Source organism: Phyllostomus discolor, chromosome 3, assembly GCF_004126475.2.
Source record: "Phyllostomus discolor isolate MPI-MPIP mPhyDis1 chromosome 3, mPhyDis1.pri.v3, whole genome shotgun sequence".
Taxonomy (NCBI): domain Eukaryota; kingdom Metazoa; phylum Chordata; class Mammalia; order Chiroptera; family Phyllostomidae; genus Phyllostomus; species Phyllostomus discolor.
The window spans coordinates 93,243,419-93,258,479 of record NC_040905.2 but is presented as its reverse complement, the minus strand read 5'-3'; positions in this window follow the sequence as shown (position 1 = coordinate 93,258,479).

Sequence of the window (15,061 nt, the reverse complement as noted above, 5' to 3'; positions counted from 1 at the left end):
CAAAAATAGTATACTAAACTATTAGAAAATTAGTGTTTTGTTCTAATTAAAATATTGCCTTCAAAACCCACGATTATCTCAATAGATGCAGAAAAAGCATTTGACAAAATTCAATACCCTTTCATGATAAAAAACACTCAACAAACGAGGGATAAAAGGAAACTTCCTCCATTTGATGAAGAGCATCTAAAAAACCCCAAAAGCAAACATCACAGTGAAAGCTACCTAAGAACAAGGATGTCTGCTCTCACTTTTTTCCCTTTTTACTGAATTTATTGGGTGACACTGATTGACAAAATTATACAGGTTTTAGGTGCACAACTCTATACCACATCACCTGTACACTGTATTGTGTGTTCACCACCGCAATTTCCACTTCTATTCAACATTGTGCTGGAGGTTCGCTTAGGGAAGAAAAGCAAATAAGGTATCCAGACTGAAACAGAAAAAGTAAAACTCTATTTGCAGATGACATAATCTTGCATATAGAAAATCCTAAGAAATCTTCATTAAGAAATAATAAGAGTTCAGCCAAGAAACAAAATTAATATATAAAAATGAATTATATTTGCATTAACAACAAACAATCTGAAAAGAAATTAAGAAAAAATGATTTCTTCTTTTAAAAAAGGTTTTATTTATTTATTTTTATAGAGAGAGGAGGGAGGGAGAAAGAGAGGAACCTGCCTGGTAATCAAACAAACCACCTTTTGGTTCTCAGGCTGACACTCAATCCACTGAACCATACCAGCCAGGGTGAAAACAATTTCATTAAAAGAGTAAAACACTCAGGAATAAACTTAACAAAAGAAGTACAAGAGTTATACACTGAAAACTACAAAATGTCATTGAAAGAAGTTAAAGAAGATGTAAATAAATGAAAAGACATGATCACGGATTGGAAAACTTGAAGTTGTTAAGATGTCAATATTCCGATACTCCTTAAGTGATCTACAGTCCCTATTAAAAACCCCATCTGGCCCTGGCCAGTGTGGCTCTGTTGGTTGGAGCATCATCGAATAAACTGAAAGGTTGTGGGTTCTATTCCTGGTCAGGGCCAATGCCTAGGTTGCTGGTTCGGTCCTGGTCGGGGTGAGTATGAGAAGCAACTGACTGATGTTTCTGTCTCACATCAATGTTTTCCCCCCTCTCTCTGCCACCCACCCCCTCTCTCTAAAAGCGATGAGCATGTCCTCAAGTGAGGATAATAAACAAACAAACAAACAAATAAATAAATAAAAACCCCAGCTGGCTCCCCACCCAGAAATGGATAAGCTGTTCCTAAAATTCATGGAAATTCAAGGAACCCTAAATAGTTAAAAGAATATTGAAAAAGAATTACAAAGTTAAAGGGCTTGCACTTTCCTATTTCAGAAGTTACCTCAAAGCTACAGTAATCAAAACTATTGGTATGGGCATAAAGATAAACATATTAATCAATAGAATAGAATGAAAAGTTCAGAAATAAACCCGTACATTTATGGTCAATTTTTTTTGACAACTGTACCAAAAATCATTCAATGAGGAAAAAAAGTTTCTTCAATAAATGGTGCTGGGACAACTGGATATCTACATGCAAAAAAAAAAAAAATGAAGCTGGGTTTCTACCTCATGTGATATACAAAAATTAACTCAAAATCAATCATGGACCTAAACATAAGAGCTGAAACTATAAAACTCTTCGAAGAAGAAAATGAACAATAAACAAAAAGAAAAAGAAAAAACTCTTTGAAGAAAGTATTGGTGTAGATCTTTTTGGTCTTGAACGAGGCAACAACTTCTTTGATGCCATCTAAAGCATAAGCATCAAAGGGAAAAAAATAGACAAATTGAACTTCATCAGAATTAAAGACATGTACTTCAAGAAAGTAAAAAGACAACCTACAGAATGGAAGAAAGTATTTGCAAATTATGTATCTGACAAGGATATTTATACAGAATATGTAAATAACTTACAACTAATCAATAAAAAGCCTAGTAGTCCAATTAAAAAATGGGCAAAGCTTTCCGAATGTGTGTTTCTCCAGAGAAGATATACAGATGGTCAACAAACACATGAAAAGGTGTTCAACATCATTATCCATGAAGGAAATGCAAATTAAACCACAATATAGCACTTCATACCCTCTAGAATGTCTACAATAAAAAAGAAGAACAATAACAAGTGTTTGTGAAGATATTGAGAAATTAAATCCCTTATACATTGCTGCTGGGAATTTAAAATGGCTCACTTAGTTTGGAAAATAGTTTGGCAGTTTATCAGAAAGTTAAACATAGAGCCCTGGCTGGTGTGGTTCAGTGGACAGGGCACTGGCCTGCAAACTGAAAGGTTGCTGGTTCGATTCCCAGTTAGGGCACATGCCTGGGTTTCGGGCCAGGTCCCTGGCTGGGGGTGTGTGAGAGGTAACCGATCGAGATGTTTCTTTAGCACATCAATGTTTCTCTCCCTTTCTTCCTCCTTCCCTTTCCCCCTCTCTAGAAATGAATAAATTAAAATCTTTTTAAAAACGTTAAACAGAGTTCTCATATGGCCTAGTAATTCCACTCTAAAGGTATCTACCCAAGACAATTGAAAACATGTTCAAACAAAAACTGGTAACAAGTGTCTATAGCCCCATTATTCATAATATCCAAAAGGTGGGAACAGTCCAAATGCCTATTAATTCGTGAATGGATAAAGGAAATGTGATGCACACATAGATATCTATCTATGTATCTATCTATGTACAGTGAAATGTTACTCAAAGATCAAAAGGAGCGAAGTACTGATACACGATTCAACATGAATGAGCCTTGAAAACATTATGCTCGGTGAAAGAAGCCAGACACGAAAGGCAACGTACTGTGTGATTCCATTTATGTGGGATGTCCAGAATAGGCTCCTTAGAGACGGAAACCAGATGTAGTGATTTCAGAGGCTGTGGAGAGGGGCGAATGAAGAGTGTCTCCCAGTGCATATGGGATTCTTTTAGGGGTGATGAAAATGTTCTCTCACTAGATAGTGGTGATGGTTGCATAACCTTGTAAATGTAATGAAAAACACTGGATTATCTGTAAAAGGATGACTTTTATGGCATGTGAATTATATTTGCACAAAAATACATGTGTAAAATATCATTTAACTTGAGACTTGCTAGTTCATGTGTAAATGAAGCTCAAATTCATTAAATATTTGATTCTTTGTACTGACTTTTTAAAAAATGGGAGACTGGTTTTACAACCCAAATAATATTTCAACTAAACAAAAGATGTGTAAATATTTATACTTGAAAAAAAGTTGGCTTGTACAACATGTGTAAGGTAAATTTGTTCTTAAAAAAGGTGTTATGTTTAATGATGTCTTCTTAAAAACAAATGGTTTAAGCAACCTGACAATCCTACAGTCCCCACTGCCCCTGGGAATGTTGTGAGTATGTGGCAGGGAGTCGAGTCTACAAAGCAGAGAGATTTGACAGCTTCACGGTGCTTAGACTCTATGACACTACTAGAATTAAATGCAGAAGGGAAGCAAAGCTAATCAAGGCTAAACTGCAACTCCTGAGTTCAAGTCCTGACAAGATCAAAGATCAGCTGCTCTGTGATGGCAGTGAAAGCTAGGGTTTGGGCTTAGGGCAGAGAGAGCTCCTTAGTCCCACCTGAAATCAGAGGTGAACATCATCAAATTAAAGCTGCAGACCATCCCCGGATCAACTGTATTCTGGGGGGAACTGCAATGATCATTCTTCTACCCTAACCTTCTGATGGAGGAAAAGGATTGCATCCTCTGAGAAAAATACGAACAAAACAAAAATATTATATGAATCTATGCTCTTCTTTCATATATAATATCCAAAACATAAAAAAAAAAAAAAAAACTATGAGAAGCACATTTAAAGAAGCAGGTAAATGTGAGCTATACTAATGAGGAAAAAATAAAATTTTTAGAACAGACTTCTAGGACAGAATTCTAGATTTGCATTTGTTTTTCAGTTTCTAATTCTCTGCTACGATTTTCTATCTTTTAATTCATTGTGAAAATGTTTCCTTTGCTCCATTGGCATAATTATAATAGGTACTTTAAAATAAAATACTACAGTGTTAATGTCAACATTTGGGTCATTTTAGGATTGACCTTGGATGATTTTCTTTTCTCTTGAGATTGGTCATATTTTCTTACTCATATGTTGCAGTTTTTGGACTTTATCCTGGACCCTATGGATATTACATTGGAGAGATTTTAGATTCTTTTCTATAACTCTGCAGTGATTTTTTTGAAACAGAAAATTAATTTGGTGGACTCAAATTCAAATGCTGTCTTTTGGGCAGCAGCTCAAATCTCAGTTCAGTCCTTTTAAACTGCCTTCTGTCTGCCCTTGCAGACATGGTGCAGGAGTCAGCCAGAGCCTTGGGCGGACTTGTGTCGGAATCTGGGACTCCCCTGGCTCTTCTTTCCACAAGGCCCCTTTACTTTCCGTTGGCTGTGCTTGTCCCAAATACTGTCCTCTGGTTCTCCAAGCCAGATATATTAATTTTAGTTTGGACAGAGCACTTACTTAATGACACTGTCTTTGTCTTGACTTCGGGGTAAAAGCTATAAAAGTGGGACACTCACACAGCGCCAGTCCCATCTTCCAATTTTCAACCTCCCTTCAGAATCTGCCTGCTCTGTTCACCCTCCAGTGCCTTCCTGCCACTTAAAGACACTGTCTAGAATTTACAGTTGTTATCTCTAGGACAGTCAGGTTTGTTAGGTGCTTACTTTGCCATAGTAGATGTGAAACAAAATTTTCAACTTTGATGAAAAACATTAATCCATACATTAAAAAACTTTAGGAACCCTGACCCATGTGGGGTGTGGCTCAGTGGGTTGGGTATCATCCCACAAACCTGGAGGTCGCTGGTTCGATTCCGGGTTCAGGCACATGCCTGGGTTGTATCAGGTCCCCAGTTGCGGGTGTGTGAAAGGTAACTGATCAATGTATCTTTCGCACATCGATGTTTTCCTTTCTTTTTCCCTCTTTTCCTCGCCTTCTAAAAATAAATAAATATATAAAATCTCTAAAAATTTTTTTTCAAGAAGCCCAAACTGGGTAAATACAAAGGAAATTGCACTGACGCAACCCAGAGCAAAGCTGCTGACACCAAAGGTAGAGAGAAAATCATAAAAAGAGACAGAGGAAAAAGACACAACATACAAGGAAACAATAAGAATAATGGCTGACACCCAATCAGAAACACTGGAAGCCAGAGGACAGCAGAAAGACATGTGTAAAGGTTGAAAACACACCCTGTCAGTCTAGAATTCTACAGTCAGTGAAAATGGCCTTCAGAATGAAGGTAAAATAAAGATGTTTTGATAAACAAAAGTAGAGATAATTTGCCTCTAGCAGACATGAACTGTGAGATTACAATAGGATTTTGGCAGTCAGAGGGGAAATGATACCAGATGAAAACTCATATCTAAAGGAAACAATGAAGAACATCACAAATTGCAACTATGTAGGTAAAAATAGACTATTCTTTAATTTATTTATTTAATAAAATTGGTCATTTAGCCCTGGCTCGCATAGCTCAGTGGGTTGAGAGTGGGCCTTCGAACCAAAAGGTCGCTGGTTCGAAGCCCAGTCAGGGCACATGCCTGGGTTGCAGGCCAGGTCCCCAGTAGAGGGCATGTGAGAGACAACCACACATTGATATTTCTCTCCCTCTCTTTTTCCTTCCCTTCCCCTCTCTCTAAAAAAATTAAAAAATAAAAAATAAAAATAAGAGTCTATTAGTCTTAAAACAAAGAAAAAAACTGAAAAAAAGGAAAATTGGTCATTTAAAGTGAAAAAATACAATACATAGTGAAGTTTATAGAATATCTAGAAGTAAAATATTACAATATTTTACAATAATAGCACAAACATGGGAAGAGGTAAATGAAATTACATTTTTGTGACACTCTTATGTATGAAGTGGTAAACATTACTTCAAAGTAAACTGGATTAAGGGTTAGTTTTGTAATATCTAGAGCAATCAATAAAACATATAAAGAGTTATAACTAAGAAGCTAAAGATGGAGATAAAATGGAATTCTAAGAAACAACTCAATTCAAAAGAAGACAGAAGAAGAAAACATAAGAACAAAGAGAATGGATGATTAGAAAAATAATAGCAATGATTGCAACATTAATAATTATATATTAACTGTAAGCGGACAAAACATTATTAAAGGCAGAGTTTGAAAGAGTGAGTTACAAAACAGGACCAAATATGCAGTTTTCAAGAGATGGAATTTAAATATAAAGACACAGGTAAGTTGAAAGTAAAAGGATATAAAAGGACATATGAAGCAACCACTACCCATAATAAAAGAGGGATGGCTACAGTTATCAGAGATAAGGCAAAGTACTTCATGATGATAAAAGGGTCAGGTCATCAAGAAGACAGAGCAATCCTCAATGTGTAGGCACTTAATGATAGAGCTGCACAATACAAAAAACAGGGAAAGGGATAAAAAATGGTGTCACTTATACATATGATACTAATTATTTCACAGTATACAAGGTCTGTCTGGAAAAGGTCCAGCAATTTTTAATATAAGGAGAATGGTTTGCATGACATTGATGTAACTTGGCAGCCAAGGAGAGTGGACTGGAATGCACATGTGTGAACAATGATGACTTCACTGTACTGGTCAGCGGGGGTGGTAGACGCTATTGAGTGAGCATGTGTACTATGTGGCCGTCACATTCAAAATGATTGAACGAGTAGAGCAATGAATCTGCATCAATTTTTGCATTAAGCTTGAACATTCCTCTGCAGAAACTATTCAGGTGACTCAGAAGACCTCAGCCATGGGCAACTTGTGCTTGGCAGCTTCCTCACAATCACATGTCTGTTCACACATCACATCTCATGCAGAGTTTTTTTGGCAAAACATCAAATCACCCAGGTGACTCAGCCCCACTACAGCCCAGATTTGGTGCCCTGTGACTTCTGGCTTTTCCCCAAACTAAAATCACCCTTGAAAGGGAAGAGACTTCAGATCATCAATGAGATTTAGGAAAATATGACAGGGCAGCTGATGGTGATTGGGAGAACTGTGTGAGGCCCTAAGGCCTGAGGCCTTTGAAGAGGACTGAGGTATCATTGTCCTACATACAATGTTTCTTATACCATGTATCTTCCTCAATAAATATCTCTTTTTCTTCATACTACATATCTGGATACTTTCTGGACAGACCCTCATATACATATATCATATCATCATGTTGTACACTTAAAGCCAATACAATTAAATCTCTTTTTAAAAAGCCAAATGGCACTGCAATAGGTAGCTATACAAATGCCAAAAAATGAACCTGGTCTTTAAACTTACATCTTAATAAAAAAATTAAGTCAAAATGGATCATAGGCCTAAACATAACAGGTCAAACTATAACTGTTCTAGAAGAAAACATAGCAAAAAACTTTCTTGACCTTAAAATAGACATTTCTTAGGACACAAAAAACACAATTGTAAAAGAAAAACATGGATAAATTGGACTTCATCAAAATTAAGAGCTTCTGGTCCTCAAAAGATACAGCTCAAAAATGAAAAAAGTTACAAACTAGAAAAAAATATTTGTAAAACACATCTGATAAAGGACTTGAACCTAGAATATATGAAGAATGCTTACAACTCAGTAACATGAAGAACAAAGCAATAAGAAATGGCAAGCATTTTGAACAGATAGTTTACCAAATAAAATATGTGGGTGGCAAGTAAGCAAATGAGAAGGTACTTAGGCCAGTCACTAGAGATAATGCATATTAAGTTCACAAAGAGATGCCCACGGCTAAACTTAACAAGACTGACCACACCTACTGCCGCTGAGAATGTGCAGAAACTAGAACTCTCGGACATTGTTGGTGGACACGAACAATGGTACACCCACTTTGGCTGTTCGTTATAAAGTTAAGCATACACTTACCATATGACCTAGCAATTCCACTCCTGAGTATTTGTTCAGTAGAAATGGAAACATACATCCCAACAAAGACTTGTATACGGATGTGTCATAGCCAAAACCCAGGAACACTATAATGTTCATTACCAGAAGACTGTATAAATCGTAGCATAGTACATTCATATAATGGAGTACAATGAGCAGTGAAAATAGCACAGTGCAACTTCACTCAACAACATGGACACACTGGGAAAGAATTAGGTTGAACAATAGAAGCCAGACGTAAAGTAGCACATGCTGTGTGATTCCATTCATCTGAAGATTAAGAACTGGAAAACACATTTGAGCGTGATAGAAGTCATAACAATGGTTGCATGTGAGGTGGTGGTGGTGTGCATTCCTGGGAAGAGCACCCAGGAAACTTCCTGGGGATAAAGAAACCTACGTCTTAATAAATACCCGGCTGTGGGTTGGTCCACAGGGGTGTCCACCCCGAGGCCCAGGGGCTGCATGTGGCTCAGGGTGGCTATGAGTGTGGCCCAACACAAAATCGCTCATTTACTTAGAACCTTTTTTTTTTTTTTTTGCTCATCAGTTTTCGTTAGTGTTTGTGTATTTAATGTGTGGCCCAGAGATGCCATAAGGCTGAACACCCCTATTGGTGTGGTGGTTATGCAGGTGTATACAATTACTACAACTCTTCAAATTATGCACTAAAGACGTATGCACTTCACTGTGTGTACATTTTATCTAAAAATTATTTTGGTGGTTCATTGTCCATACTTTATGTTTTAGCCTCATTAGGTCTCTCCTGTTTTTCAGTGCTGATGGAATTCTAGGGAACAGCCTTAAAAATGCTAATAAAAGGCTTAGAAAAATATAAAATACATACACTTGTCCTACAGAGGCAGGAATGCAGATGTTGTTGAGTAGCAGAAAGCTATTTCTGACAAAGTAGTAAATTGAAAGGATTCACAAAAATATCTTGTCTGACGTGAGAGTGTGCAAATATGTAATCCTCCTCAAGAAGCGGTGTTTGCTCAAAGGAGTCTTCTGAGACATCCAGACTTCAGAGTTTTTTACTATATTCTGTGAACTGTAACCAATAATCCCTGGAAATCTGCATTTGGTTGTCTTATTTAATAATGTGTTGCCCTTGTAATGATGTTTAACCTGATGTGTATACTCTCTGAAAGATATGAATAATTAAAGTTCATTTTTTAAGCCAGGAAAATGATCATTGGCACCTTTTTCCTTTTCCTAATAAAACTCAAAATTTATTGGATTTCTTGTTCAAACAGAGGGCTGTAGAGACTCACTCTCATTTAAATTTGTAGGGCTAAAAAATAAATTTACAGGGCTAAGAAGCGGAAGCAGAAAACCAAATGTTGAATGACTGAATTACTGAATGAATAATTTGGACAATAAGATGGCAGCAGGGTGTCCTAGATCTTGTAAGTTCAATGACAAATTATTTTATTCATCAAGCTGGTACCGAGTACTATATTATCAATCAGGGACCAGTCGGGATAGCGGAAACCACGATTTATAACTTGCCAGGACCTAGGAGCTCTAAGTTGTATCTCCATGCAGCTGCTGTTCAGAGCCCTAAGGACAGGGTGGCCTTGGGTGGTGCCCAGACTACCCCAGGAAGCAAGGGGAGGGGTGCTGTGGCGGCTGCTCAGACTTCTGAAGAGAGAGCTGCAGGCGGCCTGGGCTGTGTGTGCTGCAAGTAGCTGGGGGCAGAGGCCAAATGTTTGCTGCTGCTTGAGAAATACTGACAATACCTGGAACAATGGAAGGAAGTCCCTTTTCCCCTTTGTCCATCTTCTGAGGTTCCTTTAGTGCTTCCTGTTGTCAGAAGGAAGACGGCTGGCAAGACAAACAGAACTTCGTAGATGGGATTGTGAAGTTTAATCAGTTATGTCTTTGACCTTGAACTCAGGACTGAGCACCTTGCCAGTGTAGATGGGATTCTGGTATCCTCTGGCATAAAGAGACATTTCAAATAATCTAATCACCACTCCTGGCTGGTGGAGATGAAGTGCCTATTGTATCCAAAGCCACGTGAAAACAAGTGGATGAGGAAAACGATAAGGATGGAGAGTGGGGCTGTTTCTGACTGCACTACAGAGTTCCAGAAAGGAAAGGGTTAGCTTGGGACGTTAGATTCTGAGTTCAGGTCATGGTCATGGAACCAGAGAGGTTTGACGGTAGCTGTATCAACTATTACTGTGCGACAACTTATACCAGAATTTAGTGGCTTAAAAGAACAACACACCCTTGTCTCACAGTTTCTGAGGGTCTGGAATTCGGGAGTGGCTTACCCTGGCTAGTTCTGGCTCAGGGTCTCTCATATGGGCTGGGACAGCTGTCAGTGGGAAGCTGAAGGACCCTCTTCAAAGGTGCTACTTCACATGGCTATAAAGTTGGTGTTCATAGGATGTCTATTTTTTTCTTTCAGTTCTAGCAGTTTTTGCTTCATGTATGTCAAAAACAATGTTTTTAAAGACTTTATTTTTGTATATTTTAAAGATTTTATTTTTAGAGACAGAGATATGGAGGGAGAAAAGGGGAGAGAAATATCAATGTGCCAGAGAAACATCAATTGGTTGCCTCTTGCATGCCCCCAACCAGGGTCCTGGCCTGCAATCCAGGCATGTGTCCAGTCCAGGAATTGAACCACTGACCTCTTGGTTTCTGGGACGATGCCCAACCGATTGAGCCACACCGGTCAGGGCTCAAAACAATGTTTTTAGGTGCATACACATTTCAGATAGTTATGTCTGCTTGGGTAGTTGACTCTCTTATCATTATGTAATTCCCTCTTTATTCTTAAAAATTTTCCCAGCTCTGAAGTCTACTTTGTTTGATATCAATCTAATCTAAATATAGCCAGTCCAGCTTGAAACATTTTTAATTTTTTAAAATTTAGTGATTTGAGAGTGCAAGAAATCAATTTGCTGTTCCACTTATTTATGCATTCATTGGTTGTTTTTTTATGTGCCCTTACTGGGGATTGAACCCACAACCTTGACATATGGGGACAACCCTCTGAGCTACCCAGACAGGCCAGTCCAAATTTTTTTTCTTTTTTTAAAAATAGTGTTTGTGTGATATATATCTTCCCTTTACTTTTAACTTATCTACTCATATATCATTATATTTCAAGTTGGTTTCTTGTAAACAGTGCACATATATATTTATTTATATTTTAGAAGATTTTATTTTTAGAAAGAGGGGAAGGGGAGGAGAAAGAGAGGGAGAGAAACATCAATGTGTGGTTGCCTCTCATACACCCCCTACTGGGGACCTGGCCCACAACCCAGGCATGTGCCCTGACTGGGAATTGAACCGACAACCCTTTGGTTCGCAGGCTGGCATTCAACCCACTGAGCCACACCAGCCAGGGTAGCATATACATATTTTAATACACTATGATCACTTTTTCTTTTTGGTAGAAACATTTTATGTATTACATAATTCTCTGTTTGCAATCTTTTCTCTTGGCTTGTTATCTACTTTGTGGTTAGATTTTTAAAAATTATTTAAAACATTTAGCCCTGGCTGGCGTTGCTCAGTGGATTGAGTGCGGGCTGTGAACCAAAGTGTCACAGGTTTGATTCCCAGTCAGGCCACATGCCTGGGTTGCAGGCCACGGCCCCCAGCAATCGCACATTGATGTTTCTGTTTCTCCCCACCCCCCACTTCCCTCTCTAAAAAGTAAATAAATAAAATATTTTTAAAAAAGTATTTAAAACATTTACATAGAGTAAAATGGACTTTTCTGCTTATAGTTCTATGCATTTTAGCATGTTAATAGATTCATTTAATCATCACCACGATTAGGATACAGAACAGTTCTATCACCCTCAAAAAACTCCCTCATGCTGCCCCACCATCATCAAATCCTTCCTCCAGACCGAATTCCTGGCCACGAGTGATCTGTTCTCCATCCCTACAGTCCTATCTTTTCTAGAACATCATATAAAGAGAATCATTATGCATGTAACACTTTGACACTGCTTTCAGTCAGCATAGCGCTTTGGAGATTTTTCCACATTATCACATGTATAAATGATTCACTCCTTTTTATTATTTAGTAGTTTCCATTGTATGGACTTATGTTTATTTATTCACTTGTTGAAGGACATTTGAGTTGTTTCCAGTCTTGGCAATTATGAATAGAGCTTTTAGGAACATCCATGTGCTTACTGGGTTTAAATTTTTTTGGTTGTGTGAGTGTGTGTGTAAACATGGGTTTTAATTTCTCTAGGGAAAATACCTAGGAGTGGGACTGCAGGGTTATATGGTAAATTACATGGTAAGTGCATTAACTTCATAGGAATTACTGAGTGACTGTGTCACTTGGCATTCCCAGTACCAATATATGAAGGCTCCAGTGGCTCCAATATTTGCTGACACTTGGTGTTGCCAGTTTAAAATGTTAGTTATTCTAACAGGTGTGGTGAGGTGAATGTCACATTGGTTGTCATTTGCATGTACGTAATGCCTACTGACGGGAAACATCTTTCCATGTGCTTCTCTGGCACCTGTATACCTTTCTAGGTATAGTGGTTGTTAAAATCTTTTGCCTATTTTTAAAAAATTAGGTCGCTTTGCTTTGTTGAGTTTTGATAGTTATTTATGTTCTGCGTAAAGCCCTTTGTTGTATATGTGATTTGTAAGTTCTTTCTTCCAGTCTGTATCTGATTTTGGTAGCAGGGGAATTCTTACTTCAAAACGAGTTAAGAAGTGTTCCCTTCTCTTCTATTTTCTGAAAGAGGTTGCATAGAATTGGTGTTTTTCCTTCTTTGAATTTGTCAAATTCTTTTTCTGAGGATTTTAAACTATGAATGTACTCATTCAGCAAACAAATTATTAGTCACATTTTCTATTTTTTCCTTGGTGAGTTTTGGTTGTTTGTGTCTTTTAAACAACCAGTCCATTTCATCAAAATGTAAAACTTTTGTGCATCAAGGGGCACCATCAAAGAAGTGAGAAGATAATCCACAAAGTGGGGGGAAATGTTTTCAAATCATACATATGATAAAGGATTTGCATCCAGGATATTTAAAGAACTCTTATAACTTAATAATAATAATAATAACCAAATTAAAAATGGGCAAAGGACTTAAGTAGACATTTCTCCAGAGAAGATATACGATTGGCCAATAAACACACAAAAGGGTGCTAAACATCATTAGTAATTAGGGAAATGAAAATCAAAACTGTAAGTGTTAGTGAAACTTCAAGAAACGGAAACTCATGTTTTGCTGGTAGGAATGTAAAACGGTCTAGCCCGTGTGGAAAACTTTGAAAGTTCCACAAAGTGTTAAGCATAGTTGCCACCCTCAGGTATATTACCAAGTGAAGTGAAAACATACATTCGCACAAAACCTTGTAAGCATCGTTCGCAGCAGCGTCATTCACAGCAGCCAAAAACTGGAAACATCGCCTGTCTATATGATAGCGGCATATCCTCACAGTGGAATGTTCTTCCACATAAAAAAATGAATGAAATACTGATAAATGCTGTGACATGGATGAACCCTAAAAACATGTTCAGTAAAAGATGGCACAGAAGACTACATACTGTACAGACAAAACTTACCTAAATCTATAGAGACAGAAAGACCAGTGGTTGCCGAGGGCTGGGGGAGGGGCGAGCTGGGGAGTGGCAGCTAATGGGCACAGGGTTCCTTTTTAGTGAGATGACGACGTTCTGAAATTACATTGTGGTGATGTTTGTGCTTCTCTGAACACATTAGAAACTACTGAATTTTACATTTTAAGTAGGTGACTTGTATGTGAATTGTATGTTACAAAATCCATGATGACATCATAATCAGTCATAGCAATGAGGACTATAGCAACTCTGAGTGTTTTCTTCTTTGCTTGTTATGTGTCTATCAACTAATTTTCCCTTCCCTCTAGTATTTTATGTGAAAGTATTGACAGTGCTGATGCACCTGACTATTTCTTCCAGATATGGAACAGTCAAATGGCATTTTGACTGGAACTAACAATGACGGATATAATGACTACAGAACTCTGCTGTCCTTCCCTTTCAGGGAGTGACACATCTGTGTGAGAAGGGCACTTGCACAGCGCTGGGGGCGGGGGGCAGGAAGTTGTTGGAGTTGTGTGGAAATCGGATATGACAGAAAGGTATGTATGAGTGATGAGTAGCCAGAGGTGGGGACTGTGCTGGTTACTGTATCTCAGCCCCAAACCCACTTGACTTTCTGTTCTGTGAGGCTATTGCTGGACTGCTGAAAACTACATTTCCCAGACTCTCTTGCCAGTGGGCTTCTCGCAAAGGTTGACCTGCTAGTAGGGGCTGGCTGAGGGGAACTGGGAAGTGAAAGAAGGTAAGGGACTTTCTTCCACTCTCCAAAACCAGTTATCAGCAGTGGACATTTAGCTCCATTTTTGCACCTACCTTCTTAGAAGTTCCAGCACCAACTGCTACGAATTCAACCCTTCCCCACAGTGCACATCAAAAATCCAAGTGCTGGTCTCACAGAGGCTCTTCCCTATAGGTTTCTGGCCAGCTTCCAAGATGACCCCCAGTGATCCATTCCAGTCCTGCTTAGTGGCCCCGTGTCTGCTCCCTGGCTGAGTCGGGGTTGGCCAGTGTGACCAATGGATATGGTGAAAGTGATGCTGCGGACTCCTGAGACTAGGTCATAAAAGGCAGTGGAACTTCCAGTGTGCTCTCTTGGGATGCGCACCCTGGAGGGTGCTGTGGGGGTACTCACGGAGCTCTGTGGAGAGGAGCCTGAAGCCTCAACAGCCAGCGCCAACTTGCGGCCATGTGAATGAGCCACATCCAAGGGCCCCTGGAAGTGGACCTCCTGGCTCCTGCCACTCCCTCAAATGACTGAAGCCCCTGGCAGTATCTGACCGCAACCTTGGGAGAGACTCCAGACCAGAGTCACCCAACTGACCTCAAGAGAAACCTCCAACAAGAACCATCCAGCAATCTCTGGACAAATTCCAAAACAGAACCATGAACCCAACCTCAGGAGAGATCCCAGGCCAAAACCACCCACCCACCCACGCTGCTCCCAAATTCTGGACAGAGACATTGAGTAGTCACTGTTATTTTAAGCCACCAGGTTTAAAGGGTGATGAGCTGTATT